This window comes from Artibeus jamaicensis, unplaced genomic scaffold, assembly GCF_021234435.1.
Source record: "Artibeus jamaicensis isolate MK-2021 breed Jamaican fruit bat unplaced genomic scaffold, CSHL_Jam_final contig_426, whole genome shotgun sequence".
NCBI classification, from domain to species: domain Eukaryota; kingdom Metazoa; phylum Chordata; class Mammalia; order Chiroptera; family Phyllostomidae; genus Artibeus; species Artibeus jamaicensis.
Window position 1 is genome coordinate 11,291,786 of NW_026521826.1, and position 23,781 is coordinate 11,315,566.

A 23,781-nucleotide genomic window follows, 5' to 3' on the forward strand; every position below is an offset into this window, starting at 1 on the left:
TACTTATTATTTTCTTAAATAATCAGTATAGTTACAAATTAAAAATAGAAAATTTTTGACTTTAACATCTCTGTAAACCATTTTACCAGTATTTTCTAACTACTTTGAGAATTCTACATATGTAATAATTAAGACACATCATAATTCAATTTTATATAGTTACAGTTTATATACAATTCAATGTTATAATTCAATTTTGTCATGGAAATTGGAAATTATTTAATGGACTACCACTTTTAGAAGCCCTGTTGTAATAATGATAATCCTGATGATATATGAGAAAAAGTAGTGCTATCCTATTATTTATTCTCAGTTGTTAAAAAAATTAAGTTGTCTCACAGAAATGTGAGATAAAATAAATTTAAAATATCTAAGATAGAAGGAAATTAAGAATTTAAGAAAAGTAATATGCCACTAAGACATGGCATCAAATAGTATCCCCTAGTTTGCATATTATGTTCTATGAGGTAGTACCCATGCAAGTGCGTCACACGCATCCATGCATGTGCACACACATGCACACATGTACTTCCTGAAACAAAGAAGGCTGGGAAATACTGAAAACTCCACCTTTCAGAGAAACACTTAAAGGTTCTGAAAACACCTGAAGTAAAGCTAAAATGCCAGAAAACTCAAACCTCATATTTAACTCTATTTCTTCCACAGTTCTTCAAATGCAGTACACATCAGAGAACTTTTTCCTGAGTAACACCTAATGTTGTACCTTAGAATTAGTTTTTCATCATCCTGCTAGGATAAGTGGAGGCAGAGACTCTTAGGGATATTAATTAATTGACTCTACTTTGTAGCAGCTGGCAAAGAAAGGAGATTTGATTCATTAAATCATTTCTTGTGACAGTAATGTAAAAAAGGAAACCAGGAAAGTGGGCTTTTATAAAATCGGAGCTTCGTTGTTGTGGTTTCTTGTAGCTCCTAAATGAGGTTGGAGCCTGTTAATATGTTGCTTTTCTGAATTATTTACAGCTGAATGGGCACTGTAAGATGAAAACACATAGTTATTTTATTGCAGTCAATTATTTTACAGATAACATAGTCAATTTAACTCACAAAATATTTTTCTTTCTTTGCCTTAGTGCTCATTCATAATGTGCAAAGAATAAAATACAAGGAATAAAGTGAAAATTATCTTAAATTTTATTACATAGATGGATATGTTGATACATTATTGAAGATGGTTCTATATGTATAAATATCAGGTATATATGCATGTATATATCATTGACCAATTTTTTTACATTCATATGCTTTCAGAAATTTCTATGTGCATATTTGTACAGATATATGCATATTACCCATCTAGGCAACATCATATTTATGTATATGTTCATATGTGTATCTATGGATATGTATATATAGATAAATATATATAATATTACACATGTTTATAACATATGTTTTTAAATTCAACTGGACTCATGACACTGCCATGTATCCACACTGTTATTTCTCTAAGCAAATTACTTTCCGAAGCCCCAAATTACTTGTTAACCTTCTACACATTTTTTCAACTGTCTTCCAACAAAAACACAAACTCAACCAATGACCTCATCTTTAATTTCACAGCAAAAGGAAACATACAATACACCAGCTAGTAAACTTCACCGCTTTCTTTGAAACCTACAAAACACTTGCCCTGGCGTCTACACGTCCCTCTTTCCTTTTTGCAGGAAAGAGGTGGATTAACCCTTTAGTGTCTGGATCAGAGCCCTCCGCTTCTTCACTGTCCTTTTCACCTTGCCACCTGTCTTTGGAACTTCCCAAGGATCTGCTTTGTGTTAACAAGTATACTCAGAAGCAGCACTACTTTTTACAAAAGTTAAATTCCATTAACCCACAGCTTCTCCAGATATTATTTTTTTCTTCTCTTGACTCCAAAGTTGGATTCCTTGAAAGCTTTGTGTGTTCTCACTGTTTCTACTTCCCTTCTTTCCAGTCACCTTAAATCTACTCTAATCTGGCCTTTCTATTGAGATTTTTTTTTTAAGGGCAGAGGGAGGGAGGTGCTTTTTCAACTAGCTCTTTTTATCTGTCTTCAGCACAGTGTCTTATTTTACAGTCTCTTTTCAACAGTTCCCATGCTTGGCTTCTGTAATTTCACACTCTCCTGATTAGTATCATACTGCAGGTCCCTATTTATATCCCTTTCTGGCTCCTTACCATCCTCCTGACTAGGAGATGATAAAGTTCTTTCAGACTTTCCAAATCTTCCTCTTTTGTCCCTCCACATTCTCTCCCCATACATTTCTTTCCAGCCTCTGGTTTCAATCACTCTCAGCATGTTAGCACTTCCTGCCCTGACTTCTCTTCTGAGGGCCCCACCGCAGAACACGATGCTTACTTTACCTCTCCACTCGGATGTCTCAAAGGCTCCTCAAAAACAGCACGATCAAAACAGACTTTATGAAAATCTCCACTGTCCTGGTCCTCCCCTATTGTCACCCAGACTTTCTGGAAAGTTGTCCCTTTCACTCACGCCCCAACTTGCCTGCCCTTGTCTTCGATACTCATGTCCACTCAATCAGAAAAGTTTGTTGACTCTTTCCCTTCAAGAAGTACAGATTTGTTTGTTTTTTGAATATTAAAAAAGTCTCTTTCTCTTAGTACCTAATATTGGAAAGCAAATCATAATGTAGAATGTGTAACTTTATAGAGAAATATTATCAATTGTCCACTTGTCTGGCATCATGCTTGCCAAGAAAAAGTGTTTTAAATTTCCTTTTAAATTTTCCTAATGGGTCTTTAAAATCTACCCCCTCAATTTAAAGAAAATAAATGATGTAAGTGAAATATGTTAATTATCAAGTGTTGTTTCAGCTTCCAGCAGATTCCTTTTCTGTTCAGTCCTTTCACCTTTCTGTTAAGCAACCACTGTGAGTGAAGGGTATGCACAATACAACCTTTAAACCATGGTGGTGGCATGAGAAAGAATGAAAAATTTCCATTGTAGCTGCCATTTCTCAAAAAATTTCAAATTTTAGTCACAGATTTCACTGAATGTGTGGTATGGCAAATGTAAATCTTGCCTTTATTAGTGGATATAAAGGTTCTTGTGAAATCATTCTTTCAAAATATATCTGTTGATAAAATCATGTTTTATAACTTTCTTCATTTGAATTTTTTGAGCAATGTAGCTATGGATAGTATGTTCTAAGGAGTTGCGTGCTGTGATTATAATTGTGTTATATTAAAATGACACAATATTTTGTGTCGCACATATTAAATGGCACAAGTTTATGCCAGATAGAATGGGGGTTGGGAGGGTGGGTAAAAAAAGGGGAAAGAGATTAAGAAGTGCAAATTGCCAGTTATCAAAAGAGTTATAGGGATGTAAAGTACAGCAGAGGGAACATAGTCAACATTGTAATAACTATAGACGGTATCAGCTGGGTAATAGGCTGATTGGGATAATCACTTTATAAGGTATATAAATATCTAATCACTATGTTGTATACCTGTATGTTATAAAAATAATTTAAAAATAAATTTGGAAAAATTATTAATTTTAAAGAATAAATAAATAAGATGGGTTTAAACAAAATTAATAGGAATATATTTATAAAAAATTCAAGAAATACCTCTGTCTACCTATCTGAAAATAATATGCTCATTTTTAAGTATTAATTGTTTTCTTAAAGTTGTGTATTTTCAGCCCTGGGCAGATGGCTCAGTTGGAGTGTCATTCCATAAACCAAAGGTTGCAGGTTCTTCCTGGGTCAGAGTACATACCAAGATTTGGGGTTTGATCTCTGGTTGGGCACATATGGGAAGCAAACAATTGATATTTCTCTCTCACAACAATGTTTTTCTCTCTGTTTCTCACATTGATGTTTCACTCCCCCTTCAACTCTAAAAACATCAGTGGACATATCTTTCAGTGAGAATTTTTCAGAAATTGTGTATTTTCATGCAGAATCTACCTTAGATTTTAAAACACTTTTGAAAACTCAATATGTAACAGGGTGCAGCCAAGGGGGTCCCCAAATGGGGATGTGTAATGGGGTCCAGAATTCGGGGTGTCCAGGAAATATTAGAAAAAATATATATATATAGGATGTCCTCACCCTAACAGTCTGAGCTGTGGGATGGGACACACGAAGAAGGGCCATTGAGAGTTGTTTTGGGTAGCAACAGTTTTGCAGCTAACCTCTGGCATGGTCATTTAACATATCTATAACTTTTAACTGGTTTCATAAATATGTTAAATAGCTGTGGCCATGGTTTGAGCCAGGGGGATGGGAGTGACTTCAACCTATGATGTAACTGGGAAGGAGCTCCCACTGGGTACTGCACCTGTGTAAAAGCTTGCAGCTGACTGGCTCCACAACATGGGGCCATGACTGCCCAGGGTTACCGTGACAGCCCAGTGAGGCTGGAAGAATATGGGAGTGCTGGCAGGTGAAACTGATTGTAGAAGAATCAGAAATGGTGCTGCAGGGGAAGACTGGCACTGGGATTAAAACCCAGGTGTGGCAGCCATGCTGGGACATTTTGAGACCATGCAGCTTTGGTGAAAGTTGGGACCATGCAGCTTCAGGGAGTGCCCTTTATGCCACGTGGCTTAGGAAGCAGGAGAGACTTTGTCTAGAAGAAAAGGGGTGAGAGGATTCTTGCTGGTGGGGCATGAGAAGGTACCACATGGTTTTGGATTAACTGGAGATTGTGGTGGTGACACAGATGATGGTGCCAGAAACAAGGGGCTTCTTGACTCACAGACTTCTACTTTTTTTCCTGAGATACAGTACCCAGCACTGGGCAAAGGGAAAAAGGAAGGACTGTGCATTTGTGAGTATTCTAAAGGACTTTGGTATTTTTAATGAAGACATTAAGTCATTACTCTAAGTCTGTATAACTTTTAAAATAAATAATTGCCCTTTCCTTTTCACCAGTCTCTGGCATTGAGAGACTTCTTTCCCTGGTGCTGGGCAAGATGAACCTAGTATGCAGGGGACCTCTGGAGCACAAGGGTGGGTCCATTGGGTAGTAGTATATCATTCACTGCCTCCCCCCATTCTGTTCTGTAATAAGTAGAAATACTTGTAGTAAATTGTAACTCAGTTATATGCATAAATAAGCATATAAAATTACCCTTTAAAAACAAACAACCAGGACTTTCAGTCTTGACAGGTGACAGTCTTGTTTCACTCTGCTTCTCCCCAGTGAGTACAACTATAATTCCTGGAAATTCTTAGGTAAGAACTAAAAAAGAACTCTGAAAGGTGGTAAGAAGACCCAGTGAAATACCACCTCACACCCGTTGGAGGGGCTATCATCATAAATCAATAAACAAGCGCTGATGACGATGTGGAAAAAGAAAACCCTCATGCACTGTTGATGGTACTGTAAATTGGTTCAGCTTTGGAAAGCAATATAGAGTTCCAACAAAAAATTAAAGATACGATTGTCATATGACATTTCTGCTTCTGGGTATTTATCCAAAGAAATCTTAAACAAAAAGATGTGCGTACCTATTTCAATGCAGCATTATTTACAATAGCCAAGGTATAGAAGCAACTGAAATGTCCATTAATAGACAAGCAGGTAAATAAGTTATGGTACATATACACAATGGAATATAATTCAGCCATAGAAAGGAAACCTTATCATTTGTGACAGCATAGAGGGACCTAGAGGGTATTACATTAAGTAAAATAGGTCAGACAGAGAAAAACAAATATCATATGATTTAACTTATATGTGGAATCTAATCAAACAAAATAAATAAATAAAACAGAAACAAATTCATAGATACAAAGAACAAACCGATGGCTGCCAGATGGGAGAAGAATTGGGGAGACGTGAAAAAGTTAAACAGATTAAGATTTTCAAATTGCTAGTTCCAGAAGAGTCACCGAGATGTAAAGTGCAGCATAGGGAATGTAGCTAATAATAGTGTAATAACTATGTGTAGTGCCAGCTGGGTACTAGACTTATCTTTAGATTATTTTGTAAGTTATATAAATGTCTAACCACTATGCTGTACAGCTGAAACTAATGCAATATTGAATGTCAACACGAATGAAAAGTTTTTAAAAATAAGAAAAGGGGTAAGAAAAGGGCAAATTGATATGGGACCTCAGGGCTGAATAAACAGCATAGCAGCATTGCATAAACCAGTTTTGTCAAGTAACACTACAAACTCTCTGAAAATTAAACTGTCATTAGAAACATAGCCCACACAAAAAGGCCAGGGGCCCGTGTGCTAAACCTACACAGGGTAAACACCTTTTTAAAATAAAATATTCAAACAGGACATAGTGTCTCCTAACAGAATAGACAAAATGTGCAGGTTACAATGGAAAATATCCCATCATGCCAAGAACTAGGTAAAGCCCAACTTGAATGAGAAAGACAAGCAGCTGTCTCCAGCACCAAGATAAATTAGAGGTTGGTATAACCTGACATTGACTTAAGGCAGCCATTATAAAATGTTTTAATAATCAATTACTAATTCTCCTCAAAAATGTATTTAAAAAACTGATTTCAGCAAAGAAATAGAAGCTAGGAAAAATAACTACAATATTATAAAGTTGATAATTACAGTAACAGGGAAAAAAACCTCTAGGAATAGGCTTATAGATGTAGATGACAGAGGGTAGGACCAATGAACTTGAACAGCGGTCAGATGAATTTGCCCATTCCTATCAACAAAAGAAAACAGACTGGAAAAACAAAGCAAAACAAAACAAAACAAAGAACAAAGGCTCAGAGACCATGGACACTGGCAAAATATCCAATGACCATATCATTACAGAAGGAGAGTGAGGCTGAAAGGTTATCCAATGACATAATGGCTGAAAACATTCCAAATTTGGTGAAAGACACAAACTTAAAGACTGAAGAAGCTGAGCTAACTCTAAACAAGATACACACAAAGAAATACTTTGAAGACAATAGGTGAACTTCAGAAAAGTAAAGACAAAGAAGAAATCTGGAAATCTGCCTTAGAGAAATGACACATTAACAGTAGGCAAATACAAGTTCGAATGAGAGCGGCTTTCTTACTGGAAACTATGGAGAAGGAAATGGCGCAACCTTTTTCAAGTACTGGAATAAAAGACCTGTCAACCAAAAAATCAATACCCAGTGAAACTGCCATTCAGGGATGAAACAGAAATAGGACATTTCATGTGAAGGAAAAGTATAATGTATTTCATCTTACAAAGGTTAAACCTACTAAAAAAGATTATCTAAAAATGTTTTTAATAAAAAACAATATGTCAAAAAAAAGCACCCTGCAGTATCAGGAAGAAAGGACAATGATAAGAGGAGAAATACCAGAAGATAGAATAGACTATATACCTTCTCATGAGTTTTATCAATCATATTTGAGGACTGAAACAGAAACTGCAATGCAATCTGATACTCAAGAAAATGATATTCAAGACGGGTGAGACCTAAAACATAGTAAAGCCCTGGATGTCCCTTGAAGGGATAAAATGTGTATACCAGAAGACTATGATCTGTCAAGTATGTATATGCTTGACAGAAATTATTATAAAAACTATAGATACATTCAAATACCTACAGACCAATATGAAATTCTAGTATAATATTGAAGTAAATTACAAAAGGCAACAAAAGAAAAGAAAATGAACAAGAATGAGAAGAAGGTAACAGAACAATTAATGAGAGACTTAAGTGCTAATATTTGAGTAATTACCCTTAAATGTAAAGGCTATACATATACTAATCAAATGTAAATAATATGCATATACTAATCAAAAAAAGATACGGAAGGATAGATAAAACAAAATAACCAAACTATATTCTGTTCACAAGAAACTCCCTTCAAACTTAATGACATAAGTAAGATGAAAGCAAAAGGAAGGCATAAGATGCATCACATAGACATTATCAAATGAAGTAGTGGTGGCTCTATTGGCATTTGAAAAAGTAGTCTTCAAAGAAAAGAAAATTACTAGAGGCAAAGAGACATTATACAATGATAAAAGTATCAATTCACAAGGAAGACATAGTAATTCTAAGTGTGTATGTACCAGGCAACAGAACCTCAAAGTACATGAAACAAAAACTTGAGAAGCTGAGAAAAGAAACAGTCCCATAATTATAGCTGAGACTTTGAAATCTCGGCATCAGCGACTGATAGAATGACTGGAGAGAAAAATCATCATGGACGCAGAGAAACTCAGCCACCTAACAGGACCTAATCGGCATACATAGAACTCTTCATTGAACACAGGAGAATACACAGCTTTTTTCAAAGCCCTATAAAGCATTGATCAAAATCAACCATATCAAGGACTGTAAAACAGACCTCAACATACCAAATGGAAAAGAATTGAAGTGAAATGAAGTCATTCGTACATGATGTGCTCTGTCCATAATAGAATCAAATTAGAAATTATTAAAGGAGACACAACAGGAAAATCTCTACACATGAAAACTAAACACACACATAAATAATCACAGGTCAAAAAGGAAATTGAAAAATTACATATATCTGGACAAATATGAAAATACAATAATATCAAATAGGTGGTATACAGTTAAGACCTCAATGAGAAATCACTACATACCAATTAGAACAGCTGAAACTTAAAAAAATAGTGGCAATGCCAAATACTGGTGAGGAAGTACAGAAATGCACTCATGGTCGGTGGCAATGTGAAATAGCACAAATGCTTTGAAACCGTTTAGCAATTTGGTGTAAACTTAAACATGCAATTACCATAAACCTCAGGCTTCTATCCCCAGGTAAATAAAAACTTATTTTCACCGATAAAACAGAATACAAAGTACAGAGAAATTTTATTTGTAGCAGTCAAATAATTGGAAATGCTCAGATATATATTTTTCATTCTCTGGACTATTACTCAACAGTATAGAGTAATGAGCGATTGATACATACAACAATTTGCATGAATATCTGGGGAATTCTGCCAAGTAAATGGAAAAAGTCATTTTAAAATGACAAACATTTAAAAAATGAAGAACATATTATCGGTTGGTAAGGGTTAAGGATGGCTGTGGTTGGGCAGAGTCACAAACAACAAAATGTAGGATTCTTACTTTTTAGTTTTTGAGAGTAGTGGTGGAGACATAAATCTACACAGGGGACAGAATTGTAAAGAACTCAATACACACACACACACACACGAATACAAGTAAAACTGAGATAATTCAAATAAGACGGTTGGGTTGTATCAATATCAGTATCCTGGTTTTAATAGTGTGCTATCATTTTGCAAAATGCTAACAATGGGGGAAGTATTTTCTACAACTGAATGTGAATCCACATTATCTCAGTAAAACTGTTCAATTAAAAAATGCAACCTAACAGACTAAGGTAAAATTATTTTGCAGGAGGCCTGTCTGAATGAAAATCAATTGTTCTGAACCCAAGGAATATATAGTAGGTGAAAGTAGATGTGTATCCAGTATCAGCCTATCAACACAGAACTTAACCTGAAGTCTTAGAATTTGCTCAAGCACCCTTCAGTCACCCTTCCGACCGCCCTTGGTTTGCTTCTCACATTGTTTTAATTAGAGATCCATTTCCTCTGAAAAGCTGTTTTCAATTTTCACAAACCACAGTGACGTACAGACAACACTGCTTTTCTTATCTTCAGGGAAGACATCCCTCCCCAAAGCCGTAAGAGTTAAATCTTTGGATGGTTTTCAATGAATGTGTTGCAAAATACAAAGAAACTTCAAGGAAGAGAAAATATACTGCACTAGAAAAAAATTTTTTTATTCTATACACTAAATAGTAAGCCAGTCCTTAGAAATACACTTTTCATAAATTAAAACTCAAGAATAATAAGTACAAAATAAACAAAAACATGTTGAACTGAGACTTCAGCTGGATGGATTAATTTTATAAACTATGTAAAATGCAAATTTCATTGTTGCCTTTATTTCTGTTATTAGGACACCTTTTCTGTTATAAAAATGTTTATACAGAGAAGGAAATGAACTTCAAACTCAGTTCTACCACACAGAAGTAATATCTACTATTATTTTGTTTTAATTCCTCCAGACATTTATTTTATTCATATGTGTGTATATTGGACTGGCTTATAACTATTGATATATGCAGGTATTAAAGTCTTTCTCCATGACTTTTTGCAGACATGCTCATGGGTGCCCATGTTCCTGATCCTGACACAGGATGTTCCCAGGCTGCCAGCAGCTTCCTCATTCTGTGTCCCAACTCCTAACTCCCACCACAGCTAACTGCTCTTCTGATATCTAGACGATAGAATAATTCTGCCTGTTTTGCAATTTCATAGGAATGGAATGCATGTTTTTGTGTCTGGTTAGATCATCCCAAGATAGGTGACTCAGGCTTGTCTTATTGCAAGTAGGAGCAGTTAGCTCTATCACAGCTGTGGCCTATTAGCCCGTGTTAATGGACTGTTGTCCATTTATCTCCCACAGGGATGGATGCTCAGGTTGCTTCCACTGTGGGCTGTTATGCACAGTGCTCCTTTGATATTGTGTCCTCTGGCAAATGTAAGCTCTCCCACCTATCTGGTCTGCATCTAGGAGTGAAATTACTGAATCAGAAGGTATACATAGGGTCAGGTTAGCTTGCTAACATCAAATTTTGACAGTTCTCATGGCTTCTCATCTTTGTTGACGCTATGTCTTTTTAATTTTAGTCAATCTTGTGGTAACATAATTGTAAGCCAGAGAAGAACATTGCAAATCTACGATTTGCATCTTGTACATTACAGTGTGTTTTTGCATGTGTATGGGGGGTATGCGTGTGTGTATTTCACCTGTGTATTCTGTAAATAAGTAAACTTGTCAAAAAATTGCCATAATTTGTGGGCCTTAACTTACAAAAAAGGTTTCAAAATATGACAGTTTAAAGGTATTGCTCTCTACATTAGGATATGATGTGATATATAAGGTTATGTAAACATAATCTAAACTCAGTGTACAGAACATTTTATTTATTGACTTTTAATATTTTGAACTTTATTTTTGTGTGAACATCTATAATTGAGAATAGAATTAGTATTCTACTATGCTATTAAAAAAGAATTAAAAAAATCTCCATGTGAAATCTGCCAGAAATGAATGAAAACTTTGTTACCAAAGTATTACATTAAGAATTCTATATCATTTTTATTACATATGTGACATTGTATTGCTAATATTTTTCTCTCTTCTTTCTACCTTTATTTTTCTGGCTTAGAGAATTCTCCTTTTCCCCATTTTTATGGTTTAGTTTTTGTGCACATATAACATATTTTCTCTGCTGCTTACCCACTCTCATATACTAAAGAAGATTGTAAAGGTTGGCTTTACTTTATGAGGATATACTTTTTTAAATGTTTCTTTTGCAGAAGGGTATAGATATAAGCACACATTTTTATTAACTTGCAAAATGCAAAACTGTCTGATTCAATTAAATAATCCAAGCAGGAGAGTAACTGAGCAATAAATATTGAAGTTGACTAGCTCATGCTAGGGTTCCTCTCATAATAAAAGGTACTTCTAATTACCTTTACATCCTTTGGTGTTCTGGGATGAGTCTACCTTAGAGTATTTCATTTCAGACTCTGTACTTATTTTAGAATGCAGTTATGATAGAATGGATAAGATGTCAATTCTGTTGCCAATACTGAGCAGTGCAGAATTGGTTACAGTTGCCTGCTTCCTTTTGATATTCATTTTATTTAGACATGAGGCCAAATCTACATTTTCACTCACCAGGGGATATTGCAAAAAAGCATCACTATATTGTGTGATTAAATTGCTGGTTAACTTGTTCATCATCTGTGAAAACACTTCTGAGTTATTTCAACCCAGTCACTTTTTTTACTGTTGTTCAAAGTACAGCTATCTCCATTTCCCTCCATCACTCCCCCCTACCCCAGACACCCCCACCTCTCTCTCCTGATCCTACCTGCCTTGGTTTTGTTCATGTGTCTTTTATAGTTGTTCTTGAAAACCCGGTCACTTCTTTACTTCTCTTTTGGATGACCTCCCCACCCCTGACTTTCATCTCCCTCTCAGCAATAAATACAGATAGCAGTAAAAAAGAAAACAAACAATAGCTTTTAAAAGTTGAAAATGCCACCCATCCTTCTGTTTCCTGAAGATTTTATAAATGATTTTTAAGGAATTCAATTGCTTGCCATCTCTTGGGTCAATCAAATACAAAATTTTTGTATGAATGAAAAGAAACATTTGGTTTGTCATTCAGGTATTTTGTCTACAAGATATCCAAACCAAAACTTAAAATAATATTTTAAGGTGTGGAAAAGTATTTTACATGTTTGCACATACACAAATTCTAAAAAAACTGAAATAAGAAAAATAAGCAGAATTAGATTTTCTCAGGCACATGGTGCTGTAGTGTGACAAGATTTTGGGCTCTTGGACAGTTGGCTAAGAGTATATTTTCATAGCTGGTAACATGAATATTCATAACATATCAAACTCAAAAGTCCCACTGCTGAATGAGTCATCTTCTCCCCAATTCCATTTTTCCTTGGATTGAGCAGATTTTTGACTAGCAGCTGGAAGGGCCCCCACCCTGACAGAATGTGAGACTTGTAGAAATGGGCTCTACTTAGGGCCAGCAGAAAATCAAGTGCATCATTCCATGAGGAATAGTTTGACTGGAGCATGTGCTTAAAACCAATCAGTGGTCCAGGCAAAGCGCCAATTAACTGGAGTCGGGAGCATGGAACTTAGCATCAGGATGTCTTTCCTGATCTCCACAGTGGTCCATGATAGTTCGTAAGGCTCTACTTTCTGAAAGAGAGAACTGAAAAAATGATACAGAGCCACCATCTTACTAACCCTGGGACATTAAACAAGTTTTGAGGGCAGGGAATTTCACTCAGGAAACCAGGAAGTTTCAAATGAAAACAAGAGGGATTCTGAATATCTAGAAGTAAACGGAAGTTCATTCAGTCAGAGTACAGACATTATGGGATGAAGCACAGTTATCATAAAGATTTCACATTAGATTGTGTATCCTTGGAGAGAGTATATTGTTCTGAGAAAAAAATGGCTTGGTTGAAGGCAATGAGAGAGGATGGAATTAAGAACTGTTTGGATGGAAAGAAATATTGATTGGACACCATGTTTTAGAGCTGAGGAGAACAATAGGTTATATGAGTCTTTTATCTAGTAAAAATAAAAGTATGTTTTACTTTATACAAACCTTCATGTTCTCTACTACCTTTTATCAGAAAGATAATAAATACATAAGGATTGTAATAATGATAGTTTGAGGTATGTATCCACTTTTTGGATGTAAGTTGCTCCTTTTTTAAAAGACTTTATTTATTTGTTTGTTTATTTGCAGAAAGAGGGGAAGGGAGGCAGAAAGAGAAGGAGAGGAATGTTGATGGATTGGTTGCTTCTCGCCTGCGCCCTGTCTTGGGGCCTAACCCATAACCCAGTCACCTGCCCTGGCTGGGGAAAGAACTGGTGATTTTCTGTTTTGTGGGATGACACCCAACCAACTTTCATTTTGTGGGATGACACCTCACCAGCAGTCACACCAGTCAGGGCCCAAGTTGGTTCTTGTTGTGCACTGATAAAGACTGACAAAGTTCCGCTTGCAGAGGGACCATGTTGCCCTGTTGTGTGGAGATGCAGTCTGGAAAAGGAAGGTGTGGGAGCACCGCCCCACTCCGTCAGCAAGGCAGAAAGTGTGGGGTCATGCAGCACACTGCCTTCTCCCTTCCCTAAGAAGGAGCCTATGAAAAATTCCCAAGTGTGTCAACTCATTTCTTACAAAGAGTCTGGCACCTGCCCTTCCTCTCCACTGTCACCAACCTGATTCAGCTTTTCTCAAGATTAACCCATTTCTCACTGTGGACCCATCCTGTGTATCACTGGAAGATTTATGTTGTGTAAATGCTACCGATACATCAGTTGTTTAAAAGCCATTACTCTTTTGTTTGGAAATTTTTAATCCATATTAGCAGCCTGTGTCACTATAGCTTTTCTGTTCTGTAAATGTTTGCTCTTTCGATTTGATATCTCAGTGACAGGCAACTTCCCTACAACATCCCAAAGGATGTGCGGAGAGGCTTATTGGATCAACACATGCGCATATTCATGCAAAACTAAAAAGTTCTCTTTCTTTGTGTCCTCTTGTAACAATGTGTGTGTGTTAAACCAGAACCTCCATCAGAGCAGACAAGGTCACTTCCTGTGGTGTTTCTCAGGTCAGCCCACTTCTGTACCTAAATTAGATTACGACAATATCAGGCTTACGATGCTGGAAATGAAGTGGTTTAACAATGTAAGCTGCTTTGTGCGGCACCAGTTTAGTCTCTTCTTAATGAAAATCCTAATTCTAGGTGGTTTCTACAAAGAATGTATAAGCAATAGTATGTTTCTGTATGAAAATTATGTAAAAACACTTCTAGTTTTTAAAATGATATCTCAGTTGGTGTATTATATACAGCAGTTGGTGTAAAACTGACCAGAGTTTTTAAAAAATATATTCTTATAATTTTGGTCCTTTTTAAATGAAGACTTTATTTCCTCAGATTTTTAAGTTAAATGATGTCTAAAATGATGTTTGATCTTGAACATAGTAACACATGCTAATGCTTAAATGAAGGGCAATGCACACTTTCAAAAACAGAATTTAGCCTTTCGATTGAATTTGGGCTAACTGCAATATTGAAGCCCTTTCCTGAGTGGTCAGTTTGGTGTTGAATTGTAATCTGCATTTTACGATTGTTTCTGTGAGTGTGAAGAGGTAGAATAAAGAAGGTGTCAAAGTGTAAAGATGCTTACTCTTCCAGACACTTGTTTAGTGGGAACATAGAGCTCTAAACAAATGCTTTAAACATTCTAATTAATTTTGCGATTTTAGTACATGCTGTATTAGTGTTCAATACTAGCAAGTTGTTTAAAAGATAAGTTTGTATTTATCTCCAGTGAAATGGTGAAAATTATTATGAGTAGAAAGGAGCATGAACATTATATAGGGCATTAAAAGTAGCAAAAATTATTATACCAAAGATGGCAAATAATCATATAAATAGGTGCTCAACATCTTAAGTCAATAGGGAGTTTGAAAATAAAACAACAGTGAGATATCACTACATACTTTTTGAAAATAAAACAATGAATTACCACCAAAATCTGGAACACAGATAATACCAAATGCTGGTGAGGATGTGGAGAAATAGAAACTTTTAGACATTTCTGCTGGGTGTGAAAAATAGTACAGCTACTTTGAAAGACAGTTTGGCAGCCTCTTATAAAACTAAACATAATAATGCCATACAATCCAACAATGTGAACCTTGGTATTTACTCAGAGGAGTTAAAAACTATGTCTACACAAAAACCACACAAGGACATATGCAGCAGCTACATTAATAATTGGTAAAACCTAGAAGCAATTAAGACATCCTTCAGTAGGTGATGGGTGAGTAAACTGTGATACAGCCAGACAGTGGTATATTATTCAGCACTAAAAGAAACGCACTATCAAGCTATGAAAAGACACGGTAGAAACTTAAATATATATTACTAGGTAAAAGAAGCCAAAAGGAAAAGGCTACACAGATATGTATATTTCCAACTACATGACATATTCTTCAAAGGGCAAAACTATGGAGAAAGTAAGGTCAGTGGTCACCAGGGAGGAAGGATGAATACTTGGAGCACAGAGAATTTTTAGGGCAATAAAGTTATTCTGTATGATACTACATTGGGGGATACCCATGATTACATAGTTGTGAAAACCCATTGTTCAACAAAACTTATTTTTGAATACCCAGAGTGAACTCTAATGTAACCTAATGGATTTTGAGTGATAATTATAATTTTTTAACATCAGTCTGTTCTCTGTACCCATGAGTCTGTTTCTGTTTTGTTTGCTCATTTATATTGCTCTTTAGATTCCATATATAGGTGAAATCATATGGTATTTGTCTTACTCTGACTTATTTTATGTAACATAATATGCTCTAGGTCCATCCATACTGTTGTAAAGGGTAATATTTCATTCTTTTTTATGGCTGATTAATATTCCATTGCATAAATACTTCACAGGTTTTTTTATCCACTCACCTGTTGATGGGCACTTGGGTTGCTTCCATATCTTAGCTGTTGTAAATAGCACTGCAATAAACATAAAGGGGGTAATTTTGATAATTTTGATAATATCCAAAAGAGCCACCCCAATTTTGATAATTATAAAAATTATCTTTTGATAATTTTGGAGGGGTTCTTTGGATATGTTTCCAAAAGTGGAATCACTGGGACATAAGGCATTCTTAATTTTTTTTGAGGTAACTCATACTCCTTTCCATGGTAGCTACACTCTGCATTCCCACCAACAGTGCACTAAGGTTCCCCTTTCTCTACACGTTCACCAACACCTGCTTTTTGTTGATTTATCGATAATGGCCATTCTGACAGGTATGAGATAATGTCTCATTGTGGTTGTAGTTTGAATTTCTCTGATGATTAGTGAAATTAAGCATCTTTTCATATGTCTGTGGACCATTTGTATGATGTTTTTGAAGAAGTGTTTATACGGGTCTTTTTCCCATTTAAAAATTGAATTGTTTGGTTTTTTGGTGTTGAGTAATGTGAATTCTTTATAAATTTTAGATATTAATCTCTTATCAGATGTATCATTGGCACCATAATGGTGTTTTAATGTAAGCTCATTGATTGTAAAAACTGTCCCTCTTGTGGGTGGTGCTGATAATGGCAGAGGCTACGCATTCACGGGGGAAAGGGTAACACAGGCAGTCTCTGCACCTTCCCCACAATTTTCTGTCAACCTAAAACTTCTCTAAAAATAAAGCCTATTTAAAAACTAGCACATTATATCAAAATGTCCTTGCTGTTATTAAATAAAAATACATGAAATGCTGTTTTTTATCCACTGATTACATGACTTCTTTTCATCCATATGTCCAATTAGACAGTTTTTAAAAAACTGAAGTAGATCCTGTAAATCCTTCCCATTTTTCCCCTGAAATTCCCTCCCCTCTCCCCTCTGGTCACTGTCCCCCTGTTCTCTATTTCAGTGTCTGTGTTTTTATTTTGCTTGCTTGTTGGTTTTGTTGTTTAGCTTCCTGTTAAAGGTGAGATCATGTGAAGTATAAAGGACACATGGACAACAACTAAGGGGGGTGGAAATGGGAAGGAGGTGTGGAGCACTGAGGGGTGGGCTGGGATGGGAGTAAAACGCAGAAAACTGTACTTGAACAATAATTAAATAATTTTTTTAAAAAACTGAAGTAGAAAACTATTTTAAAGTCGTTGTTAAAATAATTTTGTTACCAAATTTTTAAAGATTTTGTCTAGTTTGCATCGAATACCTCAAGGACATTCAATTTATTTTCAGAAGACTCCACTAGTTGTCAAGAACTTAGGCAGTATAATCCCAAAGGTTTGTTTTTCATATGACATCAAACATAACTTTCATTAGTGGTCATAGTGGTTTGCGGCACATGCTGAACATTAAATACACATGAAAATTGTAACATTTCATAAAAATGATTTTTTTGTGTCATAATTATTATTATTTCAAGCATCATCTGTAATTTTGTAGACTAATATAATACATGATGCTCTGTTGCTTTTTGAAAGCTAAACAGAGAAGAACTAGAGTTGCCAGCTGTGGATGACTGGAGCCTTAAGTTTGCATTCGACATATTTCCAGTAAAGACGTAGAGACTTTCATGTGTAGCTCTCTTTTAAGAAGTCTTGACTGGCCCTGACTGGTGGGGCTCAGTTAGTTGAACATCACAAAGGGAAAGGTTGCAGATTGGATTCTTTGTCAGGGCACATGACCGGGTTTCGTGTTCAGTCCCCGGTCGGGATGCACAGGGAGACAACCGCTGGATGTTCTTCTCTCACATTGATGTTTCTCTCTCTCTCTTTCTCCCTCCCTTCCTCCCTCTCTAAAAACAAATAAATAGAATGTATTTTTTTAAAAAGAGGACTGCACAGTACCTCGTGATATCCCAATGCTCTTACCCATCTGGTTAATAAAATATTCAAATGAGCAGAGGATATTTGTAGCAGGCCAAAGGCGAATTTCCAAGTTTTGGCGTACATTCACCCACACAAACGTGGTGTGCCCTCTTATAGGTCTTTGATGCAATGCCATTTTCAAAGTCCAGGCTCTTCTCATACTCAAAGAACATGAGAAGGATGATTTAGCAACAGATATGGAGCCTCATGAATTTCAGATCCCTCCTACGGATTGGATGATGTAGATTCCTTAAAGCCTTACTGCCTTCATGTCTATTTGGATCATAAATCATTTTTGTTGTAAAAGCATCAGTTAACACCAGCCCACACCAGGCCAGCTAGTAAATGACTCTGCTCTATTCCTACTCTAACTGTTGTGATCTGAAGAGGAGTCTATCACAGACTCTCTCTGGTCTGACTCTGTATGATGTTAGTGTTGTTACGAGTGAACTCCCTAAGGAGCATTCGGTCTTCTCAGCTCTAAGTCACAGGAAGTGATCAAAGAATAGGATGTACACTTGATTGCCTAGTCTACCAGCAAGAGTTAGAAGAGGTGGGCTGTGTTCTTTAATACCATCATCCTTTATGATACTAAAAGATATATCTAACTGAGATATCTCTACATATTATACTATTTAATAAGCCTTTTAATTTCACACTGTATTATAGAACCAAACACTTCTTTCAATTAGCTCACATTTTGAAATATGTTTAAAACATATTTCTAAAAGCCTAAGCATTGAACTCTTAAATGTTGTTTTACAACATTTTGTAGAAAGAAAAATTTCTAGATTATTTATTTATTATATGAGCGCGGACTGCCAAAAAAACAAAAATTACATTCAGGAGGGTGGGTCCTTGTAGTACAGGCTTCACCCACTAACTGAGTGTCCTAAAAACCCATCCGTATCAGTGTATCTGCTGGCATTGTTGTGAGAGGCTGCATTCAGCATCAGTGATTTTTTTTGAAGACTCTTTCAGTGTGTTTGCCCATTTCATGATGGCCGATTGACTAGTGCACCTGCCCACACTGCACTGAGCTCTGAGTGTTCAGCAGTTTTTGACCACAAATGGGATGACCCCCGTTCCTATTCACCTGATCTCACCCCAAACGACTTTTTTTGTTTCCCCAGATGAAAAAAGTCTCTTCAAAGGGAAATGTTTTGCCACGTGGAAAAAGTTGGAACAGAAAAAAGGCAGAAGCACTAAAAGGCATCAAAATCGAGGAGTTCAAAACTATTTTGAGCAGTGGAAAAAGCATCTCAATAGGTATATTCCATCAAATGGAGAGTGCTTTGAAGGTGACTAAAGTTCGAACATCTAAGAATGAATACACAATTTTTATAAGTAAATTCTGTTTTTTGAGCTCTCTCTCATACTTTATTAATTATGAAACATGTCATATATTTCAAACATATTACAGTCAAAAGTAGTACATAATAGAAATATGGTTTTAAGAAGAAAATTAAGACCAGATGTTCATATAGCCACCATAGAGCTTTAGAAACAGAGTCTTACCAGGGTTTTGAAGCCTGATGACACACATGAACGTCCTCTTCAGAGGTGACAAATGTGTCCTATAGATAGTATGTATTATTATTTTGCTTTTCATTAAATGTTTACCTCATATGTATCCCAACATAATATTTCTTTTGCATGTCTTTGAAATTTGAAAACCAGAATCATGCAATATTTCCCTTTTTGTAACTCACTTATTAAATATTCTAGATCATCTTTGGAAAAGTCACCTTTGTGGGTGCCTGTGACCAGTTCGTTCATACTCATAATGGTCCACTGTAGAATTATAATGCAGTGTTTGTTCATTTTCCTATCAGTGGATGTTTGGCTTGTTTTGATTTGTTTTTCATACAAACAAAACTTAAATGACTTATAGCACATATGTGCAAGTTGTCCTTATGATAGGTAATGGAGGCATAAATCTTATTTGTTTAAGCACATCTCTAAATTCAACAGGAAATGCAAATTGTTTCTTAAAAGTTGTGCCAATATACTTCCACTGGTGAACAAGACTTGATGTTATCAGATTAGTTTTTAATTTCCAAGCTGGTGTTTGTAATATTATATTTCAATGGGATTGTATCTGCATTTTACTGATGATTAATAAACCTGAGCATCTTACAAGATGACCATTTTTTTGTGTGTGTGTATGTACATATATTTTTTGGTAAAGTTCCTCCTTTGGTTTTCTAACTATTTTCTTTTAGGTTTTTTTATTTCTACAATATTTATTCTAAAAGTTTAAAAATTTGTTCTTCACAGTCATGTTTTTAATGCAACTAAAATAGATTTGGGGGCATGGCATAAAATAGATCTAATAATTTTCTATTTAGATAAGCAATTATTAGCATGCTATTGAATAGCTCAGATTTTCCCCAGTAAGCTGCAATGTCAGCTGGCCTAGGTCTCTCTGTACGCCTTGGTCTATTTCTGAGCTCTATTCTTTTCATGGTGTATTTTTTTATTCTTGAATTCTCCTAATCATTATTACTTTCTATTAATTATTGATACCTAGTGAAGTGAGACACCCCTTCACCCCAACCTGGTTTCTTCTTCAGAAGTGTACTGTATACATTTTCATATAAAGTGACAACTGGAAAAATTTATGAAACAATGACTGGAATTTTAGTAGAATTAAACTGGCTCTATGGAACAATTTGGAAGCAATTGAAATTTTTATGGGATTGAATTTATATAATATGCCAAAACTCTCCATGTATTAGATATTTTCAAGGATTTTTAATTTTGTATTATTGTAATTTACATAACTTTTCTCCATTAATAAGGTGACTATTTGACTTATTTCTGACCATTTAGTGATGTAATAGATTGCATTACTTGTTTCATTAATTATCTTTCCTATGCTGTAAAACTTGCTGGGGTGATCATACATTGTTTTTTGATTTACTTATGAGACTGCACACCAATTTTCCTTACTTTTGATACTGCATTTTTCTGGTTGCTATAGTGAGGCATCATTTATCTCAAAATATTTTCAGAATATTTTCTTTTCTTCTATTTTCTTGAAAGATTTTTGTAAGTGGGATTGTTTTCTGCATGTTTAGCAGATTCACAATATTCTCTAAGATTAGTTTCTTAGTGGAAATATTGTGAATTATTGAGTTAATTTGTTAATGATACAGGAATACTTATGCTTTTATCTCTTCTTGAGATATCATCTTGTCAGACTGATTTTAAATATCTAGTTGTTTGCTTATTATTCATATTTTTATCACTTCCTAACTGGATTGTTTTTGTGTTTTGTAGATGCTTTGTATATCTTCTGTAAAAAGCACATGGCTGGATATTTTTAATCAACCCTGCTAGTTTTTATTTTAATTGGGTGATTCAGCTCCTTTGCATTTGTGGTTTTTACTATATTCGGTTGGCCAAAAAGTTTTTTTGTAAGGTGGCTCTAGTAGCACTTAGTTGTCTTAACTTCATTTGAAACAGTTCTGTCACAAAACAGAATATATTGTAACAGCTGTCATATCAGTGTGCATTTAAACAATAAAGTAAATAATTGCTGATTTTTCGTTTTGCCATTTTACTATTAAAGATGAAAGAAAATACACATTTTATGCTTTATTATTTCAAGAAAGGTAAAAATGAAACTGAAACACATGAAAAAGATTTGTGCAGTGTGTGGAGAAAGTTCTGTGACTGACCAAAAAAGTAAAAAGTGGTTTGCAAAGTTCCATGCTACAGATTTCTCTCTGGAGGATACTCAATGGTGAGGCAGACCAGCTGAAGTTGACAGTGGTCAAATAAAGACATTAACTGACAGCAGCCATATGGGAGACAGCTGACATACTCAAAATAGCCAAATCAATAGTTATTGGTGAAAATAAAAATGCGTTTTTATTTTACAAAAAAACCCAAATTAACTTTTTGGCTACCCTAATATATTTAGATTACCATATTTTTAGGACTACAAGATGCATAGAACCATAAGACACACCTAGGTTTTAGAGGAGGAAAATAGGAAAAACATTTTGAAGCATAAAATGTGGGAAAATATTTAATAACCTGTTACCCCGCTCCACTGCCTCCCCCACAGCAAGACAGGTAAGCTACATTTGGACTATAAGATGCACCCCCACTTTCCTCCCAAATGTGGCGGTGGGAAGTGGGTCTTATACTCTGAAAAAATATGGTATTTGTACTATCTCATTTCTGCTTTTTCTGTACTTTATTTCATGCAGCCATTGAATGACTTGTTTGAGGAATTTGTTTTCATCCTTTTTATTTACCCTTTTAAAAGTTATAAATTATAAATTCAATTTCTATTTGTTTAAAGTTGCCACAGAAATTTTAATATGTGCATTTTGCTTACTGATGTCAAAATTTAATCACTAGTAACACCACACTCTCAAATAATATAAAGAACCCTACATTATTTTAAACCCTGGTCAGCTTTTGCAACTCACTATTTTTTCAAGTAGTGTGGTCTTCTTCTAATGACACAAATTAGACATTATTTTATTGCTTCATACTAGCAAATATTTTTAAACCATTTACACAGTCTTAATTTCATTGCTCCCTCCCATCCTGTATTCCCACTCTGCACCTGGAATCCTTCTCCTTGTTTCTGAAGTATACTCTCTAAACATTTCTATATAAAGCTTGTTGGTGGTAAGCTCAATTTTTGTTTGAAAGAAAATATATTTATTTTGTCCTCAATCTTAAGTTCATTAGATATAAAATTCCATGTTAAAAGTTAATTTTTCTCTGGCATTAAATGTTACTGATCACAAGTGTTCTATCCATTGAATTGCCATTCCTCTGTGGGTAACTTGTTGCTTACATTATTCGAGAATATAAAGCATCTTCACTGCCTTTGTGGCTGTGTGGTTTGCCTACAAGGTTTACAGGTAGGGAGTTCAGTGGGCTCCCTCGATTTGCATTTTAAATGGAGGTCGGCAGTTATCTCTTGGAATCTTGCATCTCCCCATCGTCTCAGCTTTCTCTTTCTGAAGTCCAGTTTAATGTAAGAGAGGAGACCCCCAAAAGACCAGAATTATTTTCTGGAAGGAGGGCTCCTCTTAGCACAATCTTTCCCAGCTAGGTGAGTGTTCTAGGAACCTATCTATATCAGTCTACCAGCTGGTGTTGATGTGAGAGGCTCTGTTTAGCTTCAGTGAATTTTTCTGAAGACTCTTTCAATGCTTTTGCCCATTTTATGATGGGTGATTAATGAAACCACCTGCCCACATCCAGCTGCGTGTTCAGCAGTTTTGACCAAAACTGGCATGACCCTGATGCCCCACCGTCCCTATTCACCCAACCTTGCCCCAAGCAACTTTTTTGTTTTTCCCTAGGTAAAAAGAGTCCTTAAAGGAAGATGTTTTGCCTTGTGAAACAAAGGCAAAAAAGAGGTGAAACAAAAAAAAGGCAGAAGCACTAAAACTGAGGAGTTCCAAAACTGGTTTGAGCAGTGGAAAAATGTCTCAATAAGTGTTTTGCATCAAATGGAGAGCACTTTAAAGTGACTGAAATTTAAACATGTAAGGATAAGTAGATGATTTTTTGTAAATAAATTCCTTGTTTTGGTTCCTCCCTCATATGTTACATGTTCTCAGTCCATCATCTATGTTACTGTACCTTTCCTTTCATACAATATCTCCATTTTCATTTTTCTGGTCTACATTCTAAGATTTCTTTTTTTAGATATGCTTACCAGTTCACCGAGTTTGTTTGTTTAGATTGACACATGCTTGGCTTTAAAGTCAATTAACTATATTGCTTTTAATCTCAGTGATTTTTATTTATAAAATTTCTCTAGGTT